The sequence below is a fragment of the Rattus norvegicus genome, chromosome 19, assembly GCF_021556685.1.
Source record: "Rattus norvegicus strain SHRSP/BbbUtx chromosome 19, alternate assembly SHRSP_T2T, whole genome shotgun sequence".
NCBI classification, from domain to species: Eukaryota; Metazoa; Chordata; class Mammalia; order Rodentia; family Muridae; genus Rattus; species Rattus norvegicus.
In genome coordinates, this window is record NC_141552.1 from 66,804,842 (window position 1) to 66,822,755 (window position 17,914).

The following is a 17,914-nucleotide window of genomic DNA, read 5'->3' on the forward strand; positions in this document are numbered from 1 at the left end:
AACATTTGGTGATGGCTGGCATCCAATCCCACCCGGGACACACACACACACACACACACACACACACACTAGCCACGCCCACCCAGCGGAGAGGCTGGCCCAAGAGCCAGGCCCCACTGCCCTTGCCCTCCCTCCCAAGTGCGGGCATTCACACAAGTATACAAACACACAAACATACAAACACACACACACACACACGTGCGTGCCACCCCTTTATAGGGGCACACATACGCGGGCGCGCAGAGGCAAGACCCACGCAGGCAGACACGCGCGCCAGGCATGAACTCACCGGGGTAAGAAAGCCGGACCGAACAGGTAGACAGGCCCTCTAGGGCGCATAAGCAGGCACGGAACCTAAGGACAGCTCACAAACACACACACACACACACACACACACACACATACACTCAGTCACACACACACTCAATCACACACACACTCACTCACACACTCACACACTCACTCACACACAGACTCTCGCAGGAGTCACCTTAGCAGGAGGCAGGAGGGGGAGCGACACACACTCTCACACACCGGTGGTCACACAGACCTTTGCACGCTCTCACAGCCACACCCACCACCGCAGCAGTCACCCACGCGCCGTGGCCTCCTAAGAGGCACCCCCACAGGGGCACCCACCCACCCAGGCAATCCCACACACTACACGGGGAGAGAGACCAGTGCGGTGGTGGGCGAGGATGTGGTGTTCGAGGCCAGCCTGGGCTCGCTGCAAATAGAGAGAGGCTCTCTCACCTCCTGTCTTGCTGCCTCCAGGGTGGTGGGTGTCGGGGCGCCCACTCTGTCTGGAGCCACCGTGCATATGCCAGGCATCTGAGAGGGCGAGGGTGGGCTCTCCCCGGGGCCTGGGCTGTGGCCTGTGGGGTGTGGGATGCATGTGGGTGGGTGGGCTGTGGGATGCATGTGGGTGGGGATGGCCTGGCCTGAGACTGGTCCACGGCGCGGCCAAAAGGGAGTCCAAAAAGCCTACAGCACCCGGTATTCCCAGGCGGTCTCCCATCCAAGTACTAACCAGGCCCGACCCTGCTTAGCTTCCGAGATCAGACGAGATCGGGCGCGTTCAGGGTGGTATGGCCGTAGACGAGGGCGGCTCTCGCCAACAAGCCCCAAGAGCCTGCTGCGCCCGCTCAGCCGCCCGCCAGGCCCGCCCGGCCCACCCCCACCGGTGGCACGTCAGACAGCCAGCAAGCCCCAAGCCCCCGGGTCCCGAGTCCCGAGTCCCGAGTCCCGAGTCCCCAGCCCAGAGCCCAGAGCCCAGAGCCCAGAGCCCAGAGCCCAGACGACAGAGAGCCCACACCTAAGAAAGTCGTCGCGTCCTGCCTTCCGCGCGCCCCTCACCCCTGCCCGAGCCCCATCCGCACGCCCCAGCCCGGGGGCTGCCTGCCTGCCTGCCTGCCTCGCGTGGCCTACAGCCTCCCCAGCCCTCCTCAGCCCGCCCTGGATGGAACACGGGCCCAGCCTGTGAGTGCCAGCCTTTCCCCACGCAGGATGCGCAGAGGTCTCTCCTCCTCTCCTCCTCTCCTCCTCTCGTCCCCTCCCCGACAGAGAGACTCTTCCTTCCACAGGCTCAGTACAACAGCGCCCTGACCCACCCACCCGGGATTTCCTCTTGCCCTCGAGGGGGCCGAGGGCGGAGCTTCCAGCAGCTCCTGGAATCCCGACCCACCCGGGACCCACCGTCCTCCCTGTGCCCAGGACAGGGGCCCTCAGCCTGGGAGCGGGAAGTCAACTGAACATTTGGTGATGGCTGGCATCCAATCCCACCCGGGACACACACACACACACACACACACACACACACACACACTAGCCACGCCCACCCAGCGGAGAGGCTGGCCCAAGAGCCAGGCCCCACTGCCCTTGCCCTCCCTCCCAAGTGCGGGCATTCACACAAGTATACACACACACAAACATACAAACACACACACACACACACGTGCGTGCCACCCCTTTATAGGGGCACACATACGCGGGCGCGCAGAGGCAAGACCCACGCAGGCAGACACGCGCGCCAGGCATGAACTCACCGGGGTAAGAAAGCCGGACCGAACAGGTAGACAGGCCCCCTAGGGCGCATAAGCAGGCACGGAACCTAAGGACAGCTCACAAACACACACACACACACACACACATACACTCAGTCACACACACACTCAATCACACACACACTCACTCACACACTCACACACTCACTCACACACAGACTCTCGCAGGAGTCACCTTAGCAGGAGGCAGGAGGGGGAGCGACACACACTCTCACACACCGGTGGTCACACAGACCTTTGCACGCTCTCACAGCCACACCCACCACCGCAGCAGTCACCCACGCGCCGTGGCCTCCTAAGAGGCACCCCCACAGGGGCACCCACCCACCCAGGCAATCCCACACACTACACGGGGAGAGAGACCAGTGCGGTGGTGGGCGAGGATGTGGTGTTCGAGGCCAGCCTGGGCTCGCTGCAAATGGAGAGAGGCTCTCTCACCTCCTGTCTTGCTGCCTCCAGGGTGGTGGGTGTCGGGGCGCCCACTCTGTCTGGAGCCACCGTGCATATGCCAGGCATCTGAGAGGGCGAGGGTGGGCTCTCCCCGGGGCCTGGGCTGTGGCCTGTGGGCTGTGGGATGCATGTGGGTGGGGATGGCCTGGCCTGAGACTGGTCCCCCGCCGCGGCCAAAAGGGAGTCCAAAAAGCCTACAGCACCCGGTATTCCCAGGCGGTCTCCCATCCAAGTACTAACCAGGCCCGACCCTGCTTAGCTTCCGAGATCAGACGAGATCGGGCGCGTTCAGGGTGGTATGGCCGTAGACGAGGGCGGCTCTCGCCAACAAGCCCCAAGAGCCTGCTGCGCCCGCTCAGCCGCCCGCCAGGCCCGCCCGGCCCACCCCCACCGGTGGCACGTCAGACAGCCAGCAAGCCCCAAGCCCCCGGGTCCCGAGTCCCGAGTCCCGAGTCCCGAGTCCCCAGCCCAGAGCCCAGAGCCCAGAGCCCAGAGCCCAGACGACAGAGAGCCCACACCTAAGAAAGTCGTCGCGTCCTGCCTTCCGCGCGCCCCTCACCCCTGCCCGAGCCCCATCCGCACGCCCCAGCCCGGGGGCTGCCAGCCTGCCTGCCTGCCTCGCGTGGCCTACAGCCTCCCCAGCCCTCCTCAGCCCGCCCTGGATGGAACACGGGCCCAGCCTGTGAGTGCCAGCCTTTCCCCACGCAGGATGCGCAGAGGTCTCTCCTCCTCTCCTCCTCTCCTCCTCTCGTCCCCTCCCCGACAGAGAGACTCTTCCTTCCACAGGCTCAGTACAACAGCGCCCTGACCCACCCACCCGGGATTTCCTCTTGCCCTCGAGGGGGCCGAGGGCGGAGCTTCCAGCAGCTCCTGGAATCCCGACCCACCCGGGACCCACCGTCCTCCCTGTGCCCAGGACAGGGGCCCTCAGCCTGGGAGCGGGAAGTCAACTGAACATTTGGTGATGGCTGGCATCCAATCCCACCCGGGACACACACACACACACACACACACACACACACACACACACACTAGCCACGCCCACCCAGCGGAGAGGCTGGCCCAAGAGCCAGGCCCCACTGCCCTTGCCCTCCCTCCCAAGTGCGGGCATTCACACAAGTATACACACACACAAACATACAAACACACACACACACACACGTGCGTGCCACCCCTTTATAGGGGCACACATACGCGGGCGCGCAGAGGCAAGACCCACGCAGGCAGACACGCGCGCCAGGCATGAACTCACCGGGGTAAGAAAGCCGGACCGAACAGGTAGACAGGCCCTCTAGGGCGCATAAGCAGGCACGGAACCTAAGGACAGCTCACAAACACACACACACACACACACACACACATACACTCAGTCACACACACACTCAATCACACACACACTCACTCACACACTCACACACTCACTCACACACAGACTCTCGCAGGAGTCACCTTAGCAGGAGGCAGGAGGGGGAGCGACACACACTGTCACACACCGGTGGTCACACAGACCTTTGCACGCTCTCACAGCCACACCCACCACCGCAGCAGTCACCCACGCGCCGTGGCCTCCTAAGAGGCACCCCCACAGGGGCACCCACCCACCCAGGCAATCCCACACACTACACGGGGAGAGAGACCAGTGCGGTGGTGGGCGAGGATGTGGTGTTCGAGGCCAGCCTGGGCTCGCTGCAAATAGAGAGAGGCTCTCTCACCTCCTGTCTTGCTGCCTCCAGGGTGGTGGGTGTCGGGGCGCCCACTCTGTCTGGAGCCACCGTGCATATGCCAGGCATCTGAGAGGGCGAGGGTGGGCTCTCCCCGGGGCCTGGGCTGTGGCCTGTGGGGTGTGGGATGCATGTGGGTGGGTGGGCTGTGGGATGCATGTGGGTGGGGATGGCTTGGCCTGAGACTGGTCCACGGCGCGGCCAAAAGGGAGTCCAAAAAGCCTACAGCACCCGGTATTCCCAGGCGGTCTCCCATCCAAGTACTAACCAGGCCCGACCCTGCTTAGCTTCCGAGATCAGACGAGATCGGGCGCGTTCAGGGTGGTATGGCCGTAGACGAGGGCGGCTCTCGCCGACAAGCCCCAAGAGCCTGCTGCGCTCGCTCAGCCGCCCGCCAGGCCCGCCCGGCCCACCCCCACCGGTGGCACGTCAGACAGCCAGCAAGCCCCAAGCCCCCGGGTCCCGAGTCCCGAGTCCCGAGTCCCGAGTCCCCAGCCCAGAGCCCAGAGCCCAGAGCCCAGAGCCCAGAGCCCAGACGACAGAGAGCCCACACCTAAGAAAGTCGTCGCGTCCTGCCTTCCGCGCGCCCCTCACCCCTGCCCGAGCCCCATCCGCACGCCCCAGCCCGGGGGCTGCCTGCCTGCCTGCCTGCCTCGCGTGGCCTACAGCCTCCCCAGCCCTCCTCAGCCCGCCCTGGATGGAACACGGGCCCAGCCTGTGAGTGCCAGCCTTTCCCCACGCAGGATGCGCAGAGGTCTCTCCTCCTCTCCTCCTCTCCTCCTCTCGTCCCCTCCCGGACAGAGAGACTCTTCCTTCCACAGGCTCAGTACAACAGCGCCCTGACCCACCCACCCGGGATTTCCTCTTGCCCTCGAGGGGGCCGAGGGCGGAGCTTCCAGCAGCTCCTGGAATCCCGACCCACCCGGGACCCACCGTCCTCCCTGTGCCCAGGACAGGGGCCCTCAGCCTGGGAGCGGGAAGTCAACTGAACATTTGGTGATGGCTGGCATCCAATCCCACCCGGGACACACACACACACACACACACACACACACACTCACACTAGCCACGCCCACCCCGCGGAGAGGCTGGCCCAAGAGCCAGGCCCCACTGCCCTTGCCCTCCCTCCCAAGTGCGGGCATTCACACAAGTATACACACACACAAACATACAAACACACACACACACACACACGTGCGTGCCACCCCTTTATAGGGGCACACATACGCGGGCGCGCAGAGGCAAGACCCACGCAGGCAGACACGCGCGCCAGGCATGAACTCACCGGGGTAAGAAAGCCGGACCGAACAGGTAGACAGGCCCCCTAGGGCGCATAAGCAGGCACGGAACCTAAGGACAGCTCACAAACACACACACACACACACACACACACACACATACACTCAGTCACACACACACTCAATCACACACACACTCACTCACACACTCACACACTCACTCACACACAGACTCTCGCAGGAGTCACCTTAGCAGGAGGCAGGAGGGGGAGCGACACACACTCTCACACACCGGTGGTCACACAGACCTTTGCACGCTCTCACAGCCACACCCACCACCGCAGCAGTCACCCACGCGCCGTGGCCTCCTAAGAGGCACCCCCACAGGGGCACCCACCCACCCAGGCAATCCCACACACTACACGGGGAGAGAGACCAGTGCGGTGGTGGGCGAGGATGTGGTGTTCGAGGCCAGCCTGGGCTCGCTGCAAATGGAGAGAGGCTCTCTCACCTCCTGTCTTGCTGCCTCCAGGGTGGTGGGTGTCGGGGCGCCCACTCTGTCTGGAGCCACCGTGCATATGCCAGGCATCTGAGAGGGCGAGGGTGGGCTCTCCCCGGGGCCTGGGCTGTGGCCTGTGGGCTGTGGGATGCATGTGGGTGGGGATGGCCTGGCCTGAGACTGGTCCCCCGCCGCGGCCAAAAGGGAGTCCAAAAAGCCTACAGCACCCGGTATTCCCAGGCGGTCTCCCATCCAAGTACTAACCAGGCCCGACCCTGCTTAGCTTCCGAGATCAGACGAGATCGGGCGCGTTCAGGGTGGTATGGCCGTAGACGAGGGCGGCCCTCGCCGACAAGCCCCAAGAGCCTGCTGCGCTCGCTCAGCCGCCCGCCAGGCCCGCCCGGCCCACCCCCACCGGTGGCACGTCAGACAGCCAGCAAGCCCCAAGCTCCCGAGTCCCGAGTCCCCAGCCCAGAGCCCAGAGCCCAGAGCCCAGAGCCCAGACGACAGAGAGCCCACACCTAAGAAAGTCGTCGCGTCCTGCCTTCCGCGCGCCCCTCACCCCTGCCCGAGCCCCATCCGCACGCCCCAGCCCGGGGGCTGCCAGCCTGCCTGCCTGCCTCGCGTGGCCTACAGCCTCCCCAGCCCTCCTCAGCCCGCCCTGGATGGAACACGGGCCCAGCCTGTGAGTGCCAGCCTTTCCCCACGCAGGATGCGCAGAGGTCTCTCCTCCTCTCCTCCTCTCCTCCTCTCGTCCCCTCCCCGACAGAGAGACTCTTCCTTCCACAGGCTCAGTACAACAGCGCCCTGACCCACCCACCCGGGATTTCCTCTTGCCCTCGAGGGGGCCGAGGGCGGAGCTTCCAGCAGCTCCTGGAATCCCGACCCACCCGGGACCCACCGTCCTCCCTGTGCCCAGGACAGGGGCCCTCAGCCTGGGAGCGGGAAGTCAACTGAACATTTGGTGATGGCTGGCATCCAATCCCACCCGGGACACACACACACACACACACACACACACACACACACACTAGCCACGCCCACCCAGCGGAGAGGCTGGCCCAAGAGCCAGGCCCCACTGCCCTTGCCCTCCCTCCCAAGTGCGGGCATTCACACAAGTATACACACACACAAACATACAAACACACACACACACACACGTGCGTGCCACCCCTTTATAGGGGCACACATACGCGGGCGCGCAGAGGCAAGACCCACGCAGGCAGACACGCGCGCCAGGCATGAACTCACCGGGGTAAGAAAGCCGGACCGAACAGGTAGACAGGCCCTCTAGGGCGCATAAGCAGGCACGGAACCTAAGGACAGCTCACAAACACACACACACACACACACACACATACACTCAGTCACACACACACTCAATCACACACACACTCACTCACACACTCACACACTCACTCACACACAGACTCTCGCAGGAGTCACCTTAGCAGGAGGCAGGAGGGGGAGCGACACACACTCTCACACACCGGTGGTCACACAGACCTTTGCACGCTCTCACAGCCACACCCACCACCGCAGCAGTCACCCACGCGCCGTGGCCTCCTAAGAGGCACCCCCACAGGGGCACCCACCCACCCAGGCAATCCCACACACTACACGGGGAGAGAGACCAGTGCGGTGGTGGGCGAGGATGTGGTGTTCGAGGCCAGCCTGGGCTCGCTGCAAATAGAGAGAGGCTCTCTCAACTCCTGTCTTGCTGCCTCCAGGGTGGTGGGTGTCGGGGCGCCCACTCTGTCTGGAGCCACCGTGCATATGCCAGGCATCTGAGAGGGCGAGGGTGGGCTCTCCCCGGGGCCTGGGCTGTGGCCTGTGGGGTGTGGGATGCATGTGGGTGGGTGGGCTGTGGGATGCATGTGGGTGGGGATGGCTTGGCCTGAGACTGGTCCACGGCGCGGCCAAAAGGGAGTCCAAAAAGCCTACAGCACCCGGTATTCCCAGGCGGTCTCCCATCCAAGTACTAACCAGGCCCGACCCTGCTTAGCTTCCGAGATTAGACGAGATCGGGCGCGTTCAGGGTGGTATGGCCGTAGACGAGGGCGGCCCTCGCCGACAAGCCCCAAGAGCCTGCTGCGCTCGCTCAGCCGCCCGCCAGGCCCGCCCGGCCCACCCCCACCGGTGGCACGTCAGACAGCCAGCAAGCCCCAAGCCCCCGAGTCCCGAGTCCCGAGTCCCGAGTCCCGAGTCCCGAGTCCCGAGTCCCGAGTCCCCAGCCCAGAGCCCAGAGCCCAGAGCCCAGAGCCCAGAGCCCAGACGACAGAGAGCCCACACCTAAGAAAGTCGTCGCGTCCTGCCTTCCGCGCGCCCCTCACCCCTGCCCGAGCCCCATCCGCACGCCCCAGCCCGGGGGCTGCCTGCCTGCCTGCCTGCCTCGCGTGGCCTACAGCCTCCCCAGCCCTCCTCAGCCCGCCCTGGATGGAACACGGGCCCAGCCTGTGAGTGCCAGCCTTTCCCCACGCAGGATGCGCAGAGGTCTCTTCTCTCCTCCTCTCCTCCTCTCGTCCCCTCCCCGACAGAGAGACTCTTCCTTCCACAGGCTCAGTACAACAGCGCCCTGACCCACCCACCCGGGATTTCCTCTTGCCCTCGAGGGGGCCGAGGGCGGAGCTTCCAGCAGCTCCTGGAATCCCGACCCACTCGGGACCCACCGTCCTCCCTGTGCCCAGGACAGGGGCCCTCAGCCTGGGAGCGGGAAGTCAACTGAACATTTGGTGATGGCTCGCATCCAATCCCACCCGGGACACACACACACAGACACACACACACACACACACACACACACTAGCCACGCCCACCCAGCGGAGAGGCTGGCCCAAGAGCCAGGCCCCACTGCCCTTGCCCTCCCTCCCAAGTGCGGGCATTCACACAAGTATACAAACACACAAACATACAAACACACACACACACACACACACACACACGTGCGTGCCACCCCTTTATAGGGGCACACATACGCGGGCGCGCAGAGGCAAGACCCACGCAGGCAGACACGCGCGCCAGGCATGAACTCACCGGGGTAAGAAAGCCGGACCGAACAGGTAGACAGGCCCCCTAGGGCGCATAAGCAGGCACGGAACCTAAGGACAGCTCACAAATACACACACACACACACACACACATACACTCAGTCACACACACACTCAATCACACACACACTCACTCACACACTCCCACACTCACTCACACACAGACTCTCGCAGGAGTCACCTTAGCAGGAGGCAGGAGGGGGAGCGACACACACTCTCACACACCGGTGGTCACACAGACCTTTGCACGCTCTCACAGCCACACCCACCACCGCAGCAGTCACCCACGCGCCGTGGCCTCCTAAGAGGCACCCCCACAGGGGCACCCACCCACCCAGGCAATCCCACACACTACACGGGGAGAGAGACCAGTGCGGTGGTGGGCGAGGATGTGGTGTTCGAGGCCAGCCTGGGCTCGCTGCAAATGGAGAGAGGCTCTCTCACCTCCTGTCTTGCTGCCTCCAGGGTGGTGGGTGTCGGGGCGCCCACTCTGTCTGGAGCCACCGTGCATATGCCAGGCATCTGAGAGGGCGAGGGTGGGCTCTCCCCGGGGCCTGGGCTGTGGCCTGTGGGCTGTGGGATGCATGTGGGTGGGGATGGCCTGGCCTGAGACTGGTCCCCCGCCGCGGCCAAAAGGGAGTCCAAAAAGCCTACAGCACCCGGTATTCCCAGGCGGTCTCCCATCCAAGTACTAACCAGGCCCGACCCTGCTTAGCTTCCGAGATCAGACGAGATCGGGCGCGTTCAGGGTGGTATGGCCGTAGACGAGGGCGGCCCTCGCCGACAAGCCCCAAGAGCCTGCTGCGCTCGCTCAGCCGCCCGCCAGGCCCGCCCGGCCCACCCCCACCGGTGGCACGTCAGACAGCCAGCAAGCCCCAAGCCCCCGAGTCCCGAGTCCCGAGTCCCGAGTCCCGAGTCCCGAGTCCCGAGTCCCGAGTCCCGAGTCCCCAGCCCAGAGCCCAGAGCCCAGAGCCCAGAGCCCAGAGCCCAGACGACAGAGAGCCCACACCTAAGAAAGTCGTCGCGTCCTGCCTTCCGCGCGCCCCTCACCCCTGCCCGAGCCCCATCCGCACGCCCCAGCCCGGGGGCTGCCTGCCTGCCTGCCTGCCTCGCGTGGCCTACAGCCTCCCCAGCCCTCCTCAGCCCGCCCTGGATGGAACACGGGCCCAGCCTGTGAGTGCCAGCCTTTCCCCACGCAGGATGCGCAGAGGTCTCTTCTCTCCTCCTCTCCTCCTCTCGTCCCCTCCCCGACAGAGAGACTCTTCCTTCCACAGGCTCAGTACAACAGCGCCCTGACCCACCCACCCGGGATTTCCTCTTGCCCTCGAGGGGGCCGAGGGCGGAGCTTCCAGCAGCTCCTGGAATCCCGACCCACTCGGGACCCACCGTCCTCCCTGTGCCCAGGACAGGGGCCCTCAGCCTGGGAGCGGGAAGTCAACTGAACATTTGGTGATGGCTCGCATCCAATCCCACCCGGGACACACACACACAGACACACACACACACACACACACACACACTAGCCACGCCCACCCAGCGGAGAGGCTGGCCCAAGAGCCAGGCCCCACTGCCCTTGCCCTCCCTCCCAAGTGCGGGCATTCACACAAGTATACAAACACACAAACATACAAACACACACACACACACACACACACACACGTGCGTGCCACCCCTTTATAGGGGCACACATACGCGGGCGCGCAGAGGCAAGACCCACGCAGGCAGACACGCGCGCCAGGCATGAACTCACCGGGGTAAGAAAGCCGGACCGAACAGGTAGACAGGCCCCCTAGGGCGCATAAGCAGGCACGGAACCTAAGGACAGCTCACAAATACACACACACACACACACACACATACACTCAGTCACACACACACTCAATCACACACACACTCACTCACACACTCCCACACTCACTCACACACAGACTCTCGCAGGAGTCACCTTAGCAGGAGGCAGGAGGGGGAGCGACACACACTCTCACACACCGGTGGTCACACAGACCTTTGCACGCTCTCACAGCCACACCCACCACCGCAGCAGTCACCCACGCGCCGTGGCCTCCTAAGAGGCACCCCCACAGGGGCACCCACCCACCCAGGCAATCCCACACACTACACGGGGAGAGAGACCAGTGCGGTGGTGGGCGAGGATGTGGTGTTCGAGGCCAGCCTGGGCTCGCTGCAAATGGAGAGAGGCTCTCTCACCTCCTGTCTTGCTGCCTCCAGGGTGGTGGGTGTCGGGGCGCCCACTCTGTCTGGAGCCACCGTGCATATGCCAGGCATCTGAGAGGGCGAGGGTGGGCTCTCCCCGGGGCCTGGGCTGTGGCCTGTGGGCTGTGGGATGCATGTGGGTGGGGATGGCCTGGCCTGAGACTGGTCCCCCGCCGCGGCCAAAAGGGAGTCCAAAAAGCCTACAGCACCCGGTATTCCCAGGCGGTCTCCCATCCAAGTACTAACCAGGCCCGACCCTGCTTAGCTTCCGAGATCAGACGAGATCGGGCGCGTTCAGGGTGGTATGGCCGTAGACGAGGGCGGCCCTCGCCGACAAGCCCCAAGAGCCTGCTGCGCTCGCTCAGCCGCCCGCCAGGCCCGCCCGGCCCACCCCCACCGGTGGCACGTCAGACAGCCAGCAAGCCCCAAGCTCCCGAGTCCCGAGTCCCCAGCCCAGAGCCCAGAGCCCAGAGCCCAGAGCCCAGACGACAGAGAGCCCACACCTAAGAAAGTCGTCGCGTCCTGCCTTCCGCGCGCCCCTCACCCCTGCCCGAGCCCCATCCGCACGCCCCAGCCCGGGGGCTGCCAGCCTGCCTGCCTGCCTCGCGTGGCCTACAGCCTCCCCAGCCCTCCTCAGCCCGCCCTGGATGGAACACGGGCCCAGCCTGTGAGTGCCAGCCTTTCCCCACGCAGGATGCGCAGAGGTCTCTCCTCCTCTCCTCCTCTCCTCCTCTCGTCCCCTCCCCGACAGAGAGACTCTTCCTTCCACAGGCTCAGTACAACAGCGCCCTGACCCACCCACCCGGGATTTCCTCTTGCCCTCGAGGGGGCCGAGGGCGGAGCTTCCAGCAGCTCCTGGAATCCCGACCCACCCGGGACCCACCGTCCTCCCTGTGCCCAGGACAGGGGCCCTCAGCCTGGGAGCGGGAAGTCAACTGAACATTTGGTGATGGCTGGCATCCAATCCCACCCGGGACACACACACACACACACACACACACACACACACACACACTAGCCACGCCCACCCAGCGGAGAGGCTGGCCCAAGAGCCAGGCCCCACTGCCCTTGCCCTCCCTCCCAAGTGCGGGCATTCACACAAGTATACACACACACAAACATACAAACACACACACACACACACGTGCGTGCCACCCCTTTATAGGGGCACACATACGCGGGCGCGCAGAGGCAAGACCCACGCAGGCAGACACGCGCGCCAGGCATGAACTCACCGGGGTAAGAAAGCCGGACCGAACAGGTAGACAGGCCCTCTAGGGCGCATAAGCAGGCACGGAACCTAAGGACAGCTCACAAACACACACACACACACACACACACATACACTCAGTCACACACACACTCAATCACACACACACTCACTCACACACTCACACACTCACTCACACACAGACTCTCGCAGGAGTCACCTTAGCAGGAGGCAGGAGGGGGAGCGACACACACTGTCACACACCGGTGGTCACACAGACCTTTGCACGCTCTCACAGCCACACCCACCACCGCAGCAGTCACCCACGCGCCGTGGCCTCCTAAGAGGCACCCCCACAGGGGCACCCACCCACCCAGGCAATCCCACACACTACACGGGGAGAGAGACCAGTGCGGTGGTGGGCGAGGATGTGGTGTTCGAGGCCAGCCTGGGCTCGCTGCAAATAGAGAGAGGCTCTCTCACCTCCTGTCTTGCTGCCTCCAGGGTGGTGGGTGTCGGGGCGCCCACTCTGTCTGGAGCCACCGTGCATATGCCAGGCATCTGAGAGGGCGAGGGTGGGCTCTCCCCGGGGCCTGGGCTGTGGCCTGTGGGGTGTGGGATGCATGTGGGTGGGTGGGCTGTGGGATGCATGTGGGTGGGGATGGCTTGGCCTGAGACTGGTCCACGGCGCGGCCAAAAGGGAGTCCAAAAAGCCTACAGCACCCGGTATTCCCAGGCGGTCTCCCATCCAAGTACTAACCAGGCCCGACCCTGCTTAGCTTCCGAGATCAGACGAGATCGGGCGCGTTCAGGGTGGTATGGCCGTAGACGAGGGCGGCCCTCGCCGACAAGCCCCAAGAGCCTGCTGCGCTCGCTCAGCCGCCCGCCAGGCCCGCCCGGCCCACCCCCACCGGTGGCACGTCAGACAGCCAGCAAGCCCCAAGCCCCCGAGTCCCGAGTCCCGAGTCCCGAGTCCCGAGTCCCGAGTCCCGAGTCCCGAGTCCCCAGCCCAGAGCCCAGAGCCCAGAGCCCAGAGCCCAGAGCCCAGACGACAGAGAGCCCACACCTAAGAAAGTCGTCGCGTCCTGCCTTCCGCGCGCCCCTCACCCCTGCCCGAGCCCCATCCGCACGCCCCAGCCCGGGGGCTGCCTGCCTGCCTGCCTGCCTCGCGTGGCCTACAGCCTCCCCAGCCCTCCTCAGCCCGCCCTGGATGGAACACGGGCCCAGCCTGTGAGTGCCAGCCTTTCCCCACGCAGGATGCGCAGAGGTCTCTTCTCTCCTCCTCTCCTCCTCTCGTCCCCTCCCCGACAGAGAGACTCTTCCTTCCACAGGCTCAGTACAACAGCGCCCTGACCCACCCACCCGGGATTTCCTCTTGCCCTCGAGGGGGCCGAGGGCGGAGCTTCCAGCAGCTCCTGGAATCCCGACCCACTCGGGACCCACCGTCCTCCCTGTGCCCAGGACAGGGGCCCTCAGCCTGGGAGCGGGAAGTCAACTGAACATTTGGTGATGGCTCGCATCCAATCCCACCCGGGACACACACACACAGACACACACACACACACACACACACACACTAGCCACGCCCACCCAGCGGAGAGGCTGGCCCAAGAGCCAGGCCCCACTGCCCTTGCCCTCCCTCCCAAGTGCGGGCATTCACACAAGTATACAAACACACAAACATACAAACACACACACACACACACACACACACACGTGCGTGCCACCCCTTTATAGGGGCACACATACGCGGGCGCGCAGAGGCAAGACCCACGCAGGCAGACACGCGCGCCAGGCATGAACTCACCGGGGTAAGAAAGCCGGACCGAACAGGTAGACAGGCCCCCTAGGGCGCATAAGCAGGCACGGAACCTAAGGACAGCTCACAAATACACACACACACACACACACACATACACTCAGTCACACACACACTCAATCACACACACACTCACTCACACACTCCCACACTCACTCACACACAGACTCTCGCAGGAGTCACCTTAGCAGGAGGCAGGAGGGGGAGCGACACACACTCTCACACACCGGTGGTCACACAGACCTTTGCACGCTCTCACAGCCACACCCACCACCGCAGCAGTCACCCACGCGCCGTGGCCTCCTAAGAGGCACCCCCACAGGGGCACCCACCCACCCAGGCAATCCCACACACTACACGGGGAGAGAGACCAGTGCGGTGGTGGGCGAGGATGTGGTGTTCGAGGCCAGCCTGGGCTCGCTGCAAATGGAGAGAGGCTCTCTCACCTCCTGTCTTGCTGCCTCCAGGGTGGTGGGTGTCGGGGCGCCCACTCTGTCTGGAGCCACCGTGCATATGCCAGGCATCTGAGAGGGCGAGGGTGGGCTCTCCCCGGGGCCTGGGCTGTGGCCTGTGGGCTGTGGGATGCATGTGGGTGGGGATGGCCTGGCCTGAGACTGGTCCCCCGCCGCGGCCAAAAGGGAGTCCAAAAAGCCTACAGCACCCGGTATTCCCAGGCGGTCTCCCATCCAAGTACTAACCAGGCCCGACCCTGCTTAGCTTCCGAGATCAGACGAGATCGGGCGCGTTCAGGGTGGTATGGCCGTAGACGAGGGCGGCCCTCGCCGACAAGCCCCAAGAGCCTGCTGCGCTCGCTCAGCCGCCCGCCAGGCCCGCCCGGCCCACCCCCACCGGTGGCACGTCAGACAGCCAGCAAGCCCCAAGCTCCCGAGTCCCGAGTCCCCAGCCCAGAGCCCAGAGCCCAGAGCCCAGAGCCCAGACGACAGAGAGCCCACACCTAAGAAAGTCGTCGCGTCCTGCCTTCCGCGCGCCCCTCACCCCTGCCCGAGCCCCATCCGCACGCCCCAGCCCGGGGGCTGCCAGCCTGCCTGCCTGCCTCGCGTGGCCTACAGCCTCCCCAGCCCTCCTCAGCCCGCCCTGGATGGAACACGGGCCCAGCCTGTGAGTGCCAGCCTTTCCCCACGCAGGATGCGCAGAGGTCTCTCCTCCTCTCCTCCTCTCCTCCTCTCGTCCCCTCCCCGACAGAGAGACTCTTCCTTCCACAGGCTCAGTACAACAGCGCCCTGACCCACCCACCCGGGATTTCCTCTTGCCCTCGAGGGGGCCGAGGGCGGAGCTTCCAGCAGCTCCTGGAATCCCGACCCACCCGGGACCCACCGTCCTCCCTGTGCCCAGGACAGGGGCCCTCAGCCTGGGAGCGGGAAGTCAACTGAACATTTGGTGATGGCTGGCATCCAATCCCACCCGGGACACACACACACACACACACACACACACACACACACACTAGCCACGCCCACCCAGCGGAGAGGCTGGCCCAAGAGCCAGGCCCCACTGCCCTTGCCCTCCCTCCCAAGTGCGGGCATTCACACAAGTATACACACACACAAACATACAAACACACACACACACACACGTGCGTGCCACCCCTTTATAGGGGCACACATACGCGGGCGCGCAGAGGCAAGACCCACGCAGGCAGACACGCGCGCCAGGCATGAACTCACCGGGGTAAGAAAGCCGGACCGAACAGGTAGACAGGCCCTCTAGGGCGCATAAGCAGGCACGGAACCTAAGGACAGCTCACAAACACACACACACACACACACACACATACACTCAGTCACACACACACTCAATCACACACACACTCACTCACACACTCACACACTCACTCACACACAGACTCTCGCAGGAGTCACCTTAGCAGGAGGCAGGAGGGGGAGCGACACACACTGTCACACACCGGTGGTCACACAGACCTTTGCACGCTCTCACAGCCACACCCACCACCGCAGCAGTCACCCACGCGCCGTGGCCTCCTAAGAGGCACCCCCACAGGGGCACCCACCCACCCAGGCAATCCCACACACTACACGGGGAGAGAGACCAGTGCGGTGGTGGGCGAGGATGTGGTGTTCGAGGCCAGCCTGGGCTCGCTGCAAATAGAGAGAGGCTCTCTCACCTCCTGTCTTGCTGCCTCCAGGGTGGTGGGTGTCGGGGCGCCCACTCTGTCTGGAGCCACCGTGCATATGCCAGGCATCTGAGAGGGCGAGGGTGGGCTCTCCCCGGGGCCTGGGCTGTGGCCTGTGGGGTGTGGGATGCATGTGGGTGGGTGGGCTGTGGGATGCATGTGGGTGGGGATGGCTTGGCCTGAGACTGGTCCACGGCGCGGCCAAAAGGGAGTCCAAAAAGCCTACAGCACCCGGTATTCCCAGGCGGTCTCCCATCCAAGTACTAACCAGGCCCGACCCTGCTTAGCTTCCGAGATCAGACGAGATCGGGCGCGTTCAGGGTGGTATGGCCGTAGACGAGGGCGGCCCTCGCCGACAAGCCCCAAGAGCCTGCTGCGCTCGCTCAGCCGCCCGCCAGGCCCGCCCGGCCCACCCCCACCGGTGGCACGTCAGACAGCCAGCAAGCCCCAAGCCCCCGAGTCCCGAGTCCCGAGTCCCGAGTCCCGAGTCCCGAGTCCCGAGTCCCGAGTCCCCAGCCCAGAGCCCAGAGCCCAGAGCCCAGAGCCCAGAGCCCAGACGACAGAGAGCCCACACCTAAGAAAGTCGTCGCGTCCTGCCTTCCGCGCGCCCCTCACCCCTGCCCGAGCCCCATCCGCACGCCCCAGCCCGGGGGCTGCCTGCCTGCCTGCCTGCCTCGCGTGGCCTACAGCCTCCCCAGCCCTCCTCAGCCCGCCCTGGATGGAACACGGGCCCAGCCTGTGAGTGCCAGCCTTTCCCCACGCAGGATGCGCAGAGGTCTCTTCTCTCCTCCTCTCCTCCTCTCGTCCCCTCCCCGACAGAGAGACTCTTCCTTCCACAGGCTCAGTACAACAGCGCCCTGACCCACCCACCCGGGATTTCCTCTTGCCCTCGAGGGGGCCGAGGGCGGAGCTTCCAGCAGCTCCTGGAATCCCGACCCACTCGGGACCCACCGTCCTCCCTGTGCCCAGGACAGGGGCCCTCAGCCTGGGAGCGGGAAGTCAACTGAACATTTGGTGATGGCTCGCATCCAATCCCACCCGGGACACACACACACAGACACACACACACACACACACACACACACTAGCCACGCCCACCCAGCGGAGAGGCTGGCCCAAGAGCCAGGCCCCACTGCCCTTGCCCTCCCTCCCAAGTGCGGGCATTCACACAAGTATACAAACACACAAACATACAAACACACACACACACACACACACACACGTGCGTGCCACCCCTTTATAGGGGCACACATACGCGGGCGCGCAGAGGCAAGACCCACGCAGGCAGACACGCGCGCCAGGCATGAACTCACCGGGGTAAGAAAGCCGGACCGAACAGGTAGACAGGCCCCCTAGGGCGCATAAGCAGGCACGGAACCTAAGGACAGCTCACAAATACACACACACACACACACACACATACACTCAGTCACACACACACTCAATCACACACACACTCACTCACACACTCCCACACTCACTCACACACAGACTCTCGCAG

At 64.5% G+C, this 17,914-nt stretch overlaps 10 non-coding genes across 10 annotated transcripts; all 10 read right to left on the reverse strand.

The window, feature by feature from the left end:
* Positions 1-981: 981 nt before the first annotated feature.
* LOC147999558 (5S ribosomal RNA) lies at positions 982-1,100 on the reverse strand. The gene has a single exon (XR_015644387.1). It is a non-coding gene; the product is annotated as a 5S ribosomal RNA (ribosomal RNA).
* A 1,604-nt stretch (positions 1,101-2,704) lies between these two features.
* LOC147999559 (5S ribosomal RNA) lies at positions 2,705-2,823 on the reverse strand. Its single transcript, XR_015644388.1, has one exon. It is a non-coding gene; the product is annotated as a 5S ribosomal RNA (ribosomal RNA).
* A 1,630-nt stretch (positions 2,824-4,453) lies between these two features.
* Positions 4,454-4,572, reverse strand: LOC147999560 (5S ribosomal RNA). Its single transcript, XR_015644389.1, has one exon. It is a non-coding gene; the product is annotated as a 5S ribosomal RNA (ribosomal RNA).
* A 1,614-nt stretch (positions 4,573-6,186) lies between these two features.
* On the reverse strand, positions 6,187-6,305 carry LOC147999561 (5S ribosomal RNA). Its single transcript, XR_015644390.1, has one exon. It is a non-coding gene; the product is annotated as a 5S ribosomal RNA (ribosomal RNA).
* A 1,603-nt stretch (positions 6,306-7,908) lies between these two features.
* Positions 7,909-8,027, reverse strand: LOC147999562 (5S ribosomal RNA). The gene has a single exon (XR_015644454.1). It is a non-coding gene; the product is annotated as a 5S ribosomal RNA (ribosomal RNA).
* A 1,638-nt stretch (positions 8,028-9,665) lies between these two features.
* LOC147999563 (5S ribosomal RNA) lies at positions 9,666-9,784 on the reverse strand. Its single transcript, XR_015644391.1, has one exon. It is a non-coding gene; the product is annotated as a 5S ribosomal RNA (ribosomal RNA).
* A 1,645-nt stretch (positions 9,785-11,429) lies between these two features.
* LOC147999564 (5S ribosomal RNA) lies at positions 11,430-11,548 on the reverse strand. The gene has a single exon (XR_015644392.1). It is a non-coding gene; the product is annotated as a 5S ribosomal RNA (ribosomal RNA).
* A 1,605-nt stretch (positions 11,549-13,153) lies between these two features.
* On the reverse strand, positions 13,154-13,272 carry LOC147999565 (5S ribosomal RNA). Its single transcript, XR_015644393.1, has one exon. It is a non-coding gene; the product is annotated as a 5S ribosomal RNA (ribosomal RNA).
* Positions 13,273-14,910: 1,638 nt separating this feature from the next.
* LOC147999566 (5S ribosomal RNA) lies at positions 14,911-15,029 on the reverse strand. Its single transcript, XR_015644395.1, has one exon. It is a non-coding gene; the product is annotated as a 5S ribosomal RNA (ribosomal RNA).
* Positions 15,030-16,632: 1,603 nt separating this feature from the next.
* Positions 16,633-16,751, reverse strand: LOC147999567 (5S ribosomal RNA). The gene has a single exon (XR_015644396.1). It is a non-coding gene; the product is annotated as a 5S ribosomal RNA (ribosomal RNA).
* Between the last annotated feature and the right edge of the window lie 1,163 nt (positions 16,752-17,914).